A 12,015-nucleotide genomic window follows, 5' to 3' on the forward strand; every position below is an offset into this window, starting at 1 on the left:
GACCCACACATCACTACGCATTAACCATTCCTATAGCATTTCTCTTTCGTGAGAATCAATGAGTAAAGAAAACCTCAGAAATGACTTTGCCTACCCACCCTCAAATACACACTTTGCAGTAGATGTAGTTAAAATGATGCAGAAAGACTTTGTATAACCTGTTGAACAGTAATGTAGGAAATAAATGCAAATAAAAACAAATCAAGATAATTTTAATATTATATAAAGCAGAGCTAAAGGAAAAGAGATATACCTGAGACAGAGGAATTTTATTCTGCTAAAGCATTCTGTTCAAAACAACATCGAGTAAAAATGTTAACTATTGGGGCACCTGCATGGCTCAGTTGGTTAAGCATCCACTTGGGCTCAGGTCATGTTCTTAGGGTCCTGGGATTGAGTCCCATATTTGGCCCCCTGTTCAGAGGGGAGCCTACTTCTCTCTCTGTCTGCTGTTCCCCCTGCCTGTGCTCTCTCCTCTCTCTCTCTCTCTGTATCAAATAAATAAATAAAATCTTTTTAAAAAAAGTGTTAACTACTAAATAGCATATATTGCAATCTGTAAAATAAAACCTTTATTTTTAATTTTTTAATAAAACAAATTTGAACATAAGGCCAGTTGCCAAGGATAGGTTAAGAATAAAAGGTGTCACCCGAAGTTTATAACAGCAATGTCCACAATAGCCAAACTATGGAAAGAACCTAGAAGTCCATCAACAGATGAATGGATCAAGAAGATGTGGTATATATACACAATGGAATACTATGCAGCCATCAAAAGAAATGAAATCTTGCCATTTGTGACAACATGGATGGAACTAGAGCGTATCATGCTTAGCAAAATAAGTCAAGCAGAGAAAGACAACTATCATATGATCTCCCTGATATGAGGAAGTGGTGATGCAACATGGAGGCTTAAGTGGGTAGAAGAAGAATCAATGAAACAATATGGAATTGTGAGGGAGACAAACCATAAGTGACTCTTAATCTCACAAAACAAACTGAGGTTTGCTGGGGGGAGGGGGGTTGGGAGAAGAGGGTGGGATTATGGACATTGGGGAGGGTATGTGCTTTGGTGAGTGCTGTGAAGTGTGTAAACCTGGTGATTCACAGACCTGTACCCCTGGGGATAAAAATATATGTTTATAAAAAATAAAAAATTAAAAAAAAAGGAATAAAAGGTGTCAACCTGCATCAATCAATCATCACCTAAACATATTAAATAGATAAATATAGAGAACTTAAATGATATTGAAGGGTGATGTGATAGATTCTCAGCAAAGTATACATCATTTCTCCAACTACCATAGAATAGTTATACTTTTTAATTCTTTCATAAAAAATGAAAAAATCCACAAATTTTCATATTAGAAATAACATAGGCTGCATTCTCAAATAAATTAATGCAGTAAAATTAGGAATTGACACAATGTTTTCATAACAGTAATAATAAAATTTTAGCCATTTGGAAACTTTGCAAAAGAAGAAAAATATTCTGCGAAAGAATTCCAGGGTCAAAAATGATATCAGAGGCAGGATGAAGCCTATTTAGAAAACAAGAGTAAGAACAACAGAAAGAGAAACCATGTGGGGATTGGGGACTGAGCAGAAAAAAATGATCAGTTTTAAGCATTTACATTTTGGTTCAAGAAATAACTGAAATAAATGCAGTGATAATTCAACTTCCCAGATCAGGGAAAAGCTGAAGACAATTGTAGGGATCACAGGAAAAAGACTATAATGGAAATAAAGATAAGAAAGATAGAAACCCTAGGGATATACCTCTTTAGGAGAGGATGGTGAGTCTTTCTTACTATTATGTTCTAACAAACAAAACTGAATATTAAAACATTGAAAATATTCTTGTTCCCAGGGTACCTAATCATTCAATTATGCTTTTATTCCTATAATGCATTATTAGGATGATCTTGACCAATAAGAACTAATAATGCTTCAGTGTTTAATAGATGTTTACGATCCATGCTGGATTGAACATGGGGATGAGTAATATTTCATTTAAAGTCAAAGTAAGATCATCAGGAAGTAATTAAGAAAACAATGATAATTTGTGTTTCTATTTGTTATTTGTGTTGTTAAAAGAATATGGAAAAGGTTTTATTATCTATGTAAAATGAGTCTAACTTTTAGTGCTTGTAATTATGATTCATTCTGTAACTACTTACTGAGGAGTTACTACCGGCAAAGTACTAGGGAGGCAAGGATGAACAAAAGCTGATGCCGTTACTCATCTCATGGAACTTACAGCCCTGAGGATACAAAAATGTTATTAATCAAATATTACATCAATAAATTATTTGAATAAGTACTATTGGAAGACATAAGATCATATAAGGAGGTTTGACATAAAATAAATCAGGGATGTCTTTCTACAGCAAGCGACTGTTCAGCGAAGATTTCAGAACTGATGACATTGAGTTAACTAAAGTAGGTAGAGAGTATTTCAGGCAGAGGGATTAGCATATTCATAGGCATTGTAGCAAGAATGGACTGGATTCTTCAAGAAGTAGGAAGATGGTAAGTATGACTAGTGTCTAGTGAGGGAGTCAGAGTGGCTCCTGCATTGTGATAGAGGAGAGACAATGCAGGCTCTGCTAGGAATTTAGATTTTTATACAAGAGGTATTCATTGAGGTGGTATAAACAAAATGTATGTGCATGTATGCACACTTACCTGTGGGTGATTTGATCAGATTTGTGCTTTGAAAATATTCTGACTAGAGTAGGTGAATGATGATTGGTAGAGATTGTTGGGAAACAACCATGGAACTAAGGAGACCAATAAGAGGCTATTGTAAGTATTCTGGGTGGTAGCTGGTGATGATACAAATGGATCTCTGGTGACAGACTTTAAGAAGGGTCTAACCAATATTCTAATCTCATCTAGACCTATTTATTCATGATTCTTCAGGAAAAAATTAGGAATTAATCACTCTAAGCAATTAATGCTAAAAAGAAGTTAAAAAGAGAAAATCGACAAGAGTGGACAAATTTTACTTCTAAGTGACCATCTTCAGAGATACCTTATAGTAACATTATAGGAAAAACTTCTGAAAGAAGCCAGTCAGTAAACTACATAGGAGTCCTACTGTTCTTTAAATCATGCCATAAAACATCACTGTGTTAAATTCTACTATGCAAATTAATGAAAAGTTAACTATGTTTCTAAAGATGCAGATAAATTTTATTTCTAAATTTCACATCTTAGAAATAATATTCTATAAATATTTAATAACATTTCCAACTTATTAAGTAATAATTATTGACTCATGTTTCAGTTTATTTATAGTGTGAGAACACTCCACTAACAGATAAGTGGAAATAGGGAAAGATTTATGACACATTTATAAAAAATGAAACAAATTTTTATCCATTAATTGTTTTTTTCAAATGGTCATTTGGAATCCTATTGTTAGTACATTTAGTCTGCCCTTGTAGACTTTTGGATGCTGTCAGATTATGCTTTGAGACCCACTGTTTTTAGGAAAATCACTGAAAGCATTTCATGAAAACATAGTGTTAACAACACTTAAGTAGATTTAGTCTGGAATCAATGATTAGTCATACTCTCCTTGCCTTCGAAGTGCTGTTCTTATCGCTGATATCAAAATAATTACAAAAAGAGTTGTGTTAGGCTAATCTTTTTTCCACAATGAAATGTGAAAATTCTCCCTAACATATATTGAATTTGAGGGTAATCTACTTGCAATATCTGCCACCCACAAATTGTCCTTATTGATTCTGCCAATTTGACTAGTGATATGTTTAATCAAAAAAATAATTTCCTTGAACTGAAGAAAATCTTTTAAAGATAATGATTTAAAGATAAATCATCTATGCAGAATGTCTCCCTTGTACCTGTACTCGCTTCAGCTATTTTTTGAAATAATTTTTTCTTGCTCACTTTTAACTCATCTCAATTATTGTGTTGTTCATGTTTCTAAAGTACAAGTGCACTGATTTCAATGAATCAAAAACCATCTGATTGTAGATATATTCATATGCATAGACACTCATGTAGGGTTTGACCTATAAGTCAATTTCTAAATGGTGTCTAGTAAAACATGAAGGGCCAATAATCATAAAATAATGGCCATTGTTACATTTTATTACTTCTTACTTTTTATTACCATTTATTGATTTGTTAATTTTTTAAAATTTGCCTAATTCTTTTGATGTTACTTATGTCTATGAAGTACTGTTACTTTCTATTTTATAAGAATCTTGTAGATAATTTTATGTAATGCTTTTATGTAGCATTTTGAGAATTTGAAATAAAAAGTGTTTAATAATTTGAAAACCTTTGTTCCTCATCCCCAATTCTTCCTAACCAACTCCTTTTCGGCTAATAGCTCTTGAGAGCGGGAGGGAGACGTTGAGAGGTGTAAGAGAACTCTCACAGGATGTCAAATTGGGCAAAAGCAAAAGCTAAAACAACACTCTTATATATTAAAAAGTATGCTATTCTTACTAAAGGTCATGTAAATTTGGATCTTAGAACTTGGAAATTTGTATATATTTAACTTTTCAGATGTTTACTAAATTCTACCAGCTACAGTTCAGCTCCTTTGCTTTTCATCCCATATTAACAGTATTACAATTTATTCTTTCCTCTTAAGGTTGGCTTTACTTATACACACACATCCCTAAAATAAAATATAAATAGATAAACAAGTAAACAAACAAGTGAGAAAGAATAAGAATGATCTTTTGTATTATTTAGGAATTATATCTGTCTACAAAAGTAAGAGCTTAAAACACTGGCTTGTGTATCTAGGCTTTTCCTTTTTTCTCATGTGAGAAACAACCCAGAGAAAAAATCCAGGCAATTATAATCGGTGTGTTCTTTCATTATCGTCCCAGCCTCCTTCTATTTTTTTGCCTTGCCATGTATAGAACTTGGCTTCTATTCTCAAATTGTCTTATAAGTTAAAAGCTGGATCCAGCAGATCCAGCAACCATGTCTGTGTTGGTGGCAGAGAGGAGGAGGAAGAGAAGCTGAAAGGGAGGTATTTTATAGGTAAGCACTTGGCTGCTGCTAACAATAAGTAAATTGTGTTAAATAAAATGAAGCGTAAGTGGGTTTTTAGTAGGAGACTAGCAGTCCCTGCCATGTCTTTCTTTTCTGTATCTCTTTATATATTTTGTGGCTTTTAAAATAATTTTAGCTATAAAATTTTCTTTGTAAAACATGTATCATCACATCGAAACCATTTATGGAGCTTCTCTAGTAGAAGCCAACTAAAGGGTGGGAAGTTCCTCCAGTTCTACCTGCATGATTGTATTCGTGCCTCTACAGATCCTCTGATCGCAGGGTAAACCACACATGGGATCTCCATGTTCTCCTGGGTGTACTTAGTTCTCTTGCATAACTGCCAGGGGCGACTTGGTTACTGTACAGTCCTGGAGGGCAATAGAGATTTAGTCAGGATGACCTTAGGATTTCTTTCAAACCTGAGTCACCTTGGAGTCACCTTGGAGAAAGGAACACACTCTAGTCCATACAGGGATTGAAGTAATTGAAGTAGTGGCTGTGTTCACACTTTTAAGTACGGATAAAAAGAGCATCCAAATCAAAACATACATACTTTTGAATAAGGATAAAATAGTATCCAAAAATATTATGCAGTCCTTGAAGAGCTTTGGTGTCAAAGAAAACACACCCTAACGTCAGGATGGCTACTGATGGAGGGACTATCCCTGTGTAAGGTTTGCTTAGTTTACAATATTGTCTTTGCTCGATACATCTAGTGAAATGGAAACATGTTCATTTTTACCATGTTTGGGGAAAGAATTGAAACCATTGCAATATTTCTGCTCCTTCCACCCCCTGGACTTTTCTCTGGAATTTGAATCGTTGGGTTGGCAATATCCATTAAATGAAATTTCTTTGAGTTGTTACTTTTCCATCATTCTGGTGGTGGTGATCAAATAGAATAAGACTCTTTTTTATTGTTTACATAATTTTGATCAAAATGTGATCTTGTATAGTTACTTTATTAGATTGTACCAGAAGGCAGCACAGCAAGCATATTGAACATGGGTTTTGGAGATAAGGAGATGTGGCTTAAAAAATCAGCATCTTCCACCATCAGCTGTATATAACCTGAGAAAGTTACATAAGAATCTTGGTCTTATCTATAAAGTGAAGATAAACCCAAAGTCAAGGTTCTGATGCAATTAAATCATTAAGTGGATGTAAAGTGTGCAGCAGAGTGCATGTCACCCAGTGGAATCTCAATAAAGAGAGTCATCATTATTGCTGCTATTACTTCTATTTGTTTAAATTGATGGGCTGTTAAGCATTATGCCCCTATTAATACAGACTTTTTAGATTAAGGATTAAAATGACACCTCAACTCTTACTACTGTCAGGAAATGCATTTCTTTTTTATGTTAGGGCCTTCTCATTTTTTGTGGGAGTGTAGATCCTCTGATATTTTGCCTTTTCTGTTATAAGAATATGGCTTTTATTTAGCCAGGGAGCACAATTGGTTGTGCCATTTGGTTATCACTGGCCATGTGATCTAATTGTCTCTGTAGCTATTTTGATTGGCTAATGTCTGTGATAGTGGTTGGTTAATATCTCACTCTTATCCAGAAATATTACTTCAGAATTCTTGATTAAGATTCAAAACAGAAATGGGTAAAATACTATTTTGGTGCATTTCTGACAAAAATGAGTAGTTATAAAAAAATAAATAAATCCTTAATAATATTGGAAAATGTGGTATCTGGCTAGGTAGGACCTGAAACAATACTTATTCATTTATTTGGTCATTTATTGTATTCTAGGTATTAACTATACCAGGTGCTTTTAAATACATTCCAAATAATTATCACAACTACCTTAAGAAGTAAGCACCATTTGCTCTATTTTCCAACCAGTAATGTGAGTTGCAGGTAAATTATTTGCCCAAATTCACATAGTTTATAAATATTGAAGAAAGGATTTAAGTTCCTATCCTACTTGACTAAAAATTATTTTCTTAACTATAATGAAATATCAATATGCCTTTTTAAAAATGTGATATAAGGAGAAATTTCAAGGAAAGCTGATAATAAAATAGTGGCATTGATTTCTCATTCACAAAGGAGTAGATTAGATTATTATTTTTTGAACATCCAGCTAATGTTCTGCTTCCTCACACTGTGGGACTCTGCTCTGTGTCTCTAGAACTATTCAATGAGCTTGACAATCCTACTAACTAGTAAGAAAGGAAGATTGTCCCCACTTGTGTTGACATGGACTCCTGAGAAAGAGAGAGTTCAATACTTTTTAAAATTCTGTCTTCACATTTAGAAAACGCATATTCACATCTGTAATAAGACTTCAGAAATGTAGATAAACTTGCTTTTTTTCTGCTCTTGAAATACCTTCTTTAAATCTTTTACTTACTCATATATATTGGTGTGGATAAAATGTCACTTTTCCTCAAATCTTCTCATGGAGGGTTTCTAGATTTAACAAATAAAAATATAAAATCACCAGTTAAATTTGAATTTCAGGAAAAGAACTAATTCTTTGAGATAAATATGTCCTATTCAACATTACAAAACAATACGAAAAAAACTCTTCTCTATTTATCTGAAATTCATAACTGGTCATCCCATGTTTTACTTGGCAACACTATGTGGGAGTAACATGGTGAAATGGAAACCGCAGATAATGATCGATAATCATAAAAATGAAAAGATAGCACTTTTGAATTCAAACAAATTAGAATTCAAAATACGTGCTTAAATACATGACAAGTCAGTTACCCTTCAATTGGGCTGTACATGTAGAATGAGTATGACACCTCTATTCATTCCTGGGGAGAATTAGAAAGAGTGATCTGAAGAAGGGGCTTATTCTGGTGTTTGAACACCTTAGGGATCTCAGGGGTACCAAATGGGATACTCTATGGGACAGGCAGATCCATTTGGATATTCCACAGCATGGCATTAAAAATATATATTTTCACATTTTAAAAATAATTTGAAAACTATGGGACTCCTGGGCAGCTCAGTCAGTTAGGTCTGCCTTTGGCTTGGGTCAGGATCCCAGGGTCTTGGTACTGAGTCCCGCAATCGACTCTCTGTTCAGCAGGGACCCTGCTTCTCTCTCTGCCTGCATTTCCCCCTTCTTGTGCTCTCTTCTCTCTAACAAATAAACAAATAAAATTTTTTAATAAAAAATAATTTGAAAACTATTTTTTGAGTGCAATTCCTATCTGAATAAATTCTTTTATATTGACTTAGTCTACATATGGGTGGATGATTCTTATTTCCATGACTTCTATGATTGAAATTCAAAAGAATTTTAAGTTAGCCTTAAAATGCAAGACCAAAGAAAGTATATATAGAAGAAGCAATTCCATATTTTTTACATTCCCTTGGAGATAATTAACCATAGAAAAGCTCCTAAAAATATCCACATAGCTCTCAATACCTTCAGCTTGCAGCACCGTGAATTTTCAAAAATTAAGAGTTATGTAATCAATTGAATTATTTTTATAATTAATGAGACTGTGTATGCATAGGCCATGTCTAGACATGTTCCGTTTCAACTGAAGTTCTAGAATGTAACAGAAGCTCATTGTGATCAATCAGTTTGTTAGGATCATTCAAATTAATTTCATAGAAACTTAAGAAACAGAAGAAAGTTACTTACTCTAACAGAAGAAAGTTGAGGTTAAACAGGAATCATGAGATCATTCATCTCATTAATTAATCATGAGATTATTTAAATAATATCTCAACAAAGGTACCTTGAATGTAGTTGCATAACATCTCTACTAATAAAGGGATAAGCACTAATCGTCATTCCTTCCTTTATAGCGTTTTAATAAGACAGGCAACTGAAACACATTTTCATGGGACACTGAAATGAATTTATCTTCAGCTTTGATTAAAACAGAGACATCAGTCTGATGCTGACTGTCAATTTCAGCAGGAAAAAATGGTATGGAGAGCATAACCCTCTCTAGTAATCATTTATATAATTTGGTTTGGAATGAATTATTTGGATATTTAAAGCAACTGTCCAACATAACATAAAATTCCCAATTCTACAAACCACTTCTTTGTTAGGCAATTCAAAAGAAAATGCGTACTATCACATGATACCTTAGTGATTCTTTAATCTGTATTTTTCATCAGTCAGCACCAGTGGAATTAGAATTCATCAATATCCTGAGGTCTTTATACCTTGAAACAGTTGATGGTCAATTAATAGCAACACAATACTAGCTAATGTAAGTTGTGTTTTTTAAATATTGCAGATAAGGTTGTAAGCACTTTACATATATTATTTCACTTAACCCTCAAAACAACATTATAAGGTAGGATCTGCAAGATTTGTGGAAAGTTAGATTTTACCATATTCACAGGCTAACAAATTGGCTTACCCCAGTTTTACAGATGTTAGCAGCAGTCATGAGACCCCTGGTTCAGAAACAAAGGACAATTTTATTACTCATGGTAATAGTAATTGCCAAAGTGCCTACATTTTCTTGGGTCAGTTCACCCAGCCTCATTTCCTATAGAGCAATATGAAAAGAGCTATGCAATGGTTTGAATTATAGGACAGAATTTGGAGTGTAGGGTACCCAAAACTTTTATAATACCCAGTAAGCATTATTGTTTGGAAGGAAGACATTATCTTTTTTCTCAGGCTCTTAGCTATATAAGCATTCTTAAATATATAACCTGAAACAAAGATAGTCAGTGTCTCTGCTCAAATACAAACGGAAAAATGAGAGTAATCGGTAACTGCCTTCCAAAAGGTATCAGCATTATTTTCATTTTACAGATAGGTTAACTGGAGCACAATAAAGTCACATAAAGCCATACTAGTGGTCAGTGGAATCAGTTTTAGCATGGAAATAGTTTGACCCTAAAACTCGTGCTCTAGACAAAAAAAAAATATCTTTGAGGGTACCTGGGTGGCTCAGTGGGTTAAGCCTCTGCTCTCGGCTCAGGTCATGGTCTCAGGGTCCTGGGATGGAGCCTTGCATCGGGCACTCTGCTCAGCAGGGAGCCTGCTTCCTCCTCTCTCTCTGCCTGCCTCTCTGCCTACCTGTGACCTTTGTCTGTCAAATAAATAAATAAATAATTTTTAAAAATCTTTGATGAAAAATTAGTTGTGAATGATTAGATTTATAGAGATTTCAAGAAGCTTTGAGCAGTTCATTATCCTTCTAGAAAATTTCTCTAGAAGTTGAAGTTCAATTAGTGTTATTATTTGCTTAGATTTTTCAGTCACAGCTAGGACACACTTATACTCATTTTAAAAATTAAGGCATGGAAAAGGGAGAAAAAAAAGATTAGAGTGCAAATTGTATGCTAATAATTCTACCTGAAGTTACACACATACATACATGCACACACAAATATAATGATAAAATTTCAAGTGATCTTATGCGTATCAAATGTCTTCTGTGATGGTCTCAAAATAAGTTGTTGGTTGAGAGAATAAGAATATCACTCAAACTATTTAGAAACTACAACCTCCTTGTGGCTATTTTGATTCCTTTATCATTTAATCAAACCTCTCCTGTAAACTGGAATAAATAATAACAGCATTATGTCCACAAGAGCTTTATCAAGGGAAGAAATTTTGTCAATTCTCAACTGCCTTGAGCAGTAAGGGTTGCTTCTGAATTCCTGTGCTGGTGACTTGATCTCATTCTCAAGTGAAAAGCTGCCCTTAATACTGCTGCAAAGGTCAGCTTCTTTCCTTAAACATTTTAATTCCTTTTGTATTTTAAAATCACTGATATGCTTTTTATTTTAATCAAGAATATCAATGAATAAATGATCCATTAAGTTGAGTCTCAATCTATTTTGAGATGATGTTGTATTTTGTGATTTAATTGGCAGTTTTAGAATAGTTTGTTCTCTTGAAAAATCCCCTCTGTTCTGTCCATCAGTCCAAGTACAGTGTTCACAGGTTGCTTTCAATTTTCTGCATGCTGATTACTGTTCCGCATATTGCTTAGGCACTCTGGTTATATCATCCCCAGAGGCCCAGACCTCTAGTCACATTTACCACTTACCAAAATTCCCAACTCGTCTTTGTTTAGTTTCTTATGGGAACTTAACAAAAGGAGAAAATGAGACTATAGCAAGGCAAAGAGGAATCTAACCAGACTCATGTGTTTGACAAGGCAGTGACAGAAATGTGTGCTGGTTTTGATTGTTTCTCCTTTAAAAAAAAAAGTAAAATTGATACAGAGTATTGAGAAAAGGAGTTTAGTTTGAAAACCTTCAGAAAGAACCATTTAGGAAATGGGTTTTGAACTCTCAAAGTCCTTAGTTATATCTAAAATCGATGTCTGTTCCAGACTTAGCACCTTCGATTGGCCATCCTTTGGTGGTCTATTCAAAATGATTTCATAATTCACAACAGTTTTTAAGAAGGGTGGGCTGAAATGTCTGGGTGAGTATTAATTTCAAGAGAATGATAAGATGTATGCCCTTCTTGGCTTGTGATGATCCCTTACACACTGATCAAACTCTCCAAAATAGACACTGTGTGGGGTGGTGGTAGGAATACAACACTTCTTTTCTGGGGGAATAAATGCAGTTTCTAAAGATACCTCACTCCTCCTAGGATTAGAATCGAGTCTACTATAGATAGGGTTAGAAAGATTAGGTTATATAGAATGACAGAACACCATTCAGTACTTGCACGGGTTCACCTCTTTCGAAATCTTCCTTTGTTTTGTAACGCAGACCGGTCAGAGGAGTACCCTTTATGCATTCAGTCATGGTTCGTGGTTGCTAGATATTTCATCGGTCACAGAAACAACTGAGGAATACTGCCTTTTTATTCTCTAATTTGTGATTTACTTAGATTTCTGGGGATAAAAGTTTGTAGAAGGCAATCTTCTCAATTCGGTAAAGCTAACAAACAAATGGGAGGAAAGAACAACAGGCACAAACAAAGGTTTAGACTAAAGAAGTAATTGAGGCCAGAGGTCCTGTGGAAAAGCTGAGATCAGAGAACGGTCCA

Source organism: Mustela putorius, unplaced genomic scaffold (genome assembly GCF_011764305.1).
Source record: "Mustela putorius furo isolate JIRA1106 unplaced genomic scaffold, ASM1176430v1.1 tig00000721_pilon_pilon_pilon, whole genome shotgun sequence".
Classification (NCBI taxonomy): Eukaryota; Metazoa; Chordata; class Mammalia; order Carnivora; family Mustelidae; genus Mustela; species Mustela putorius.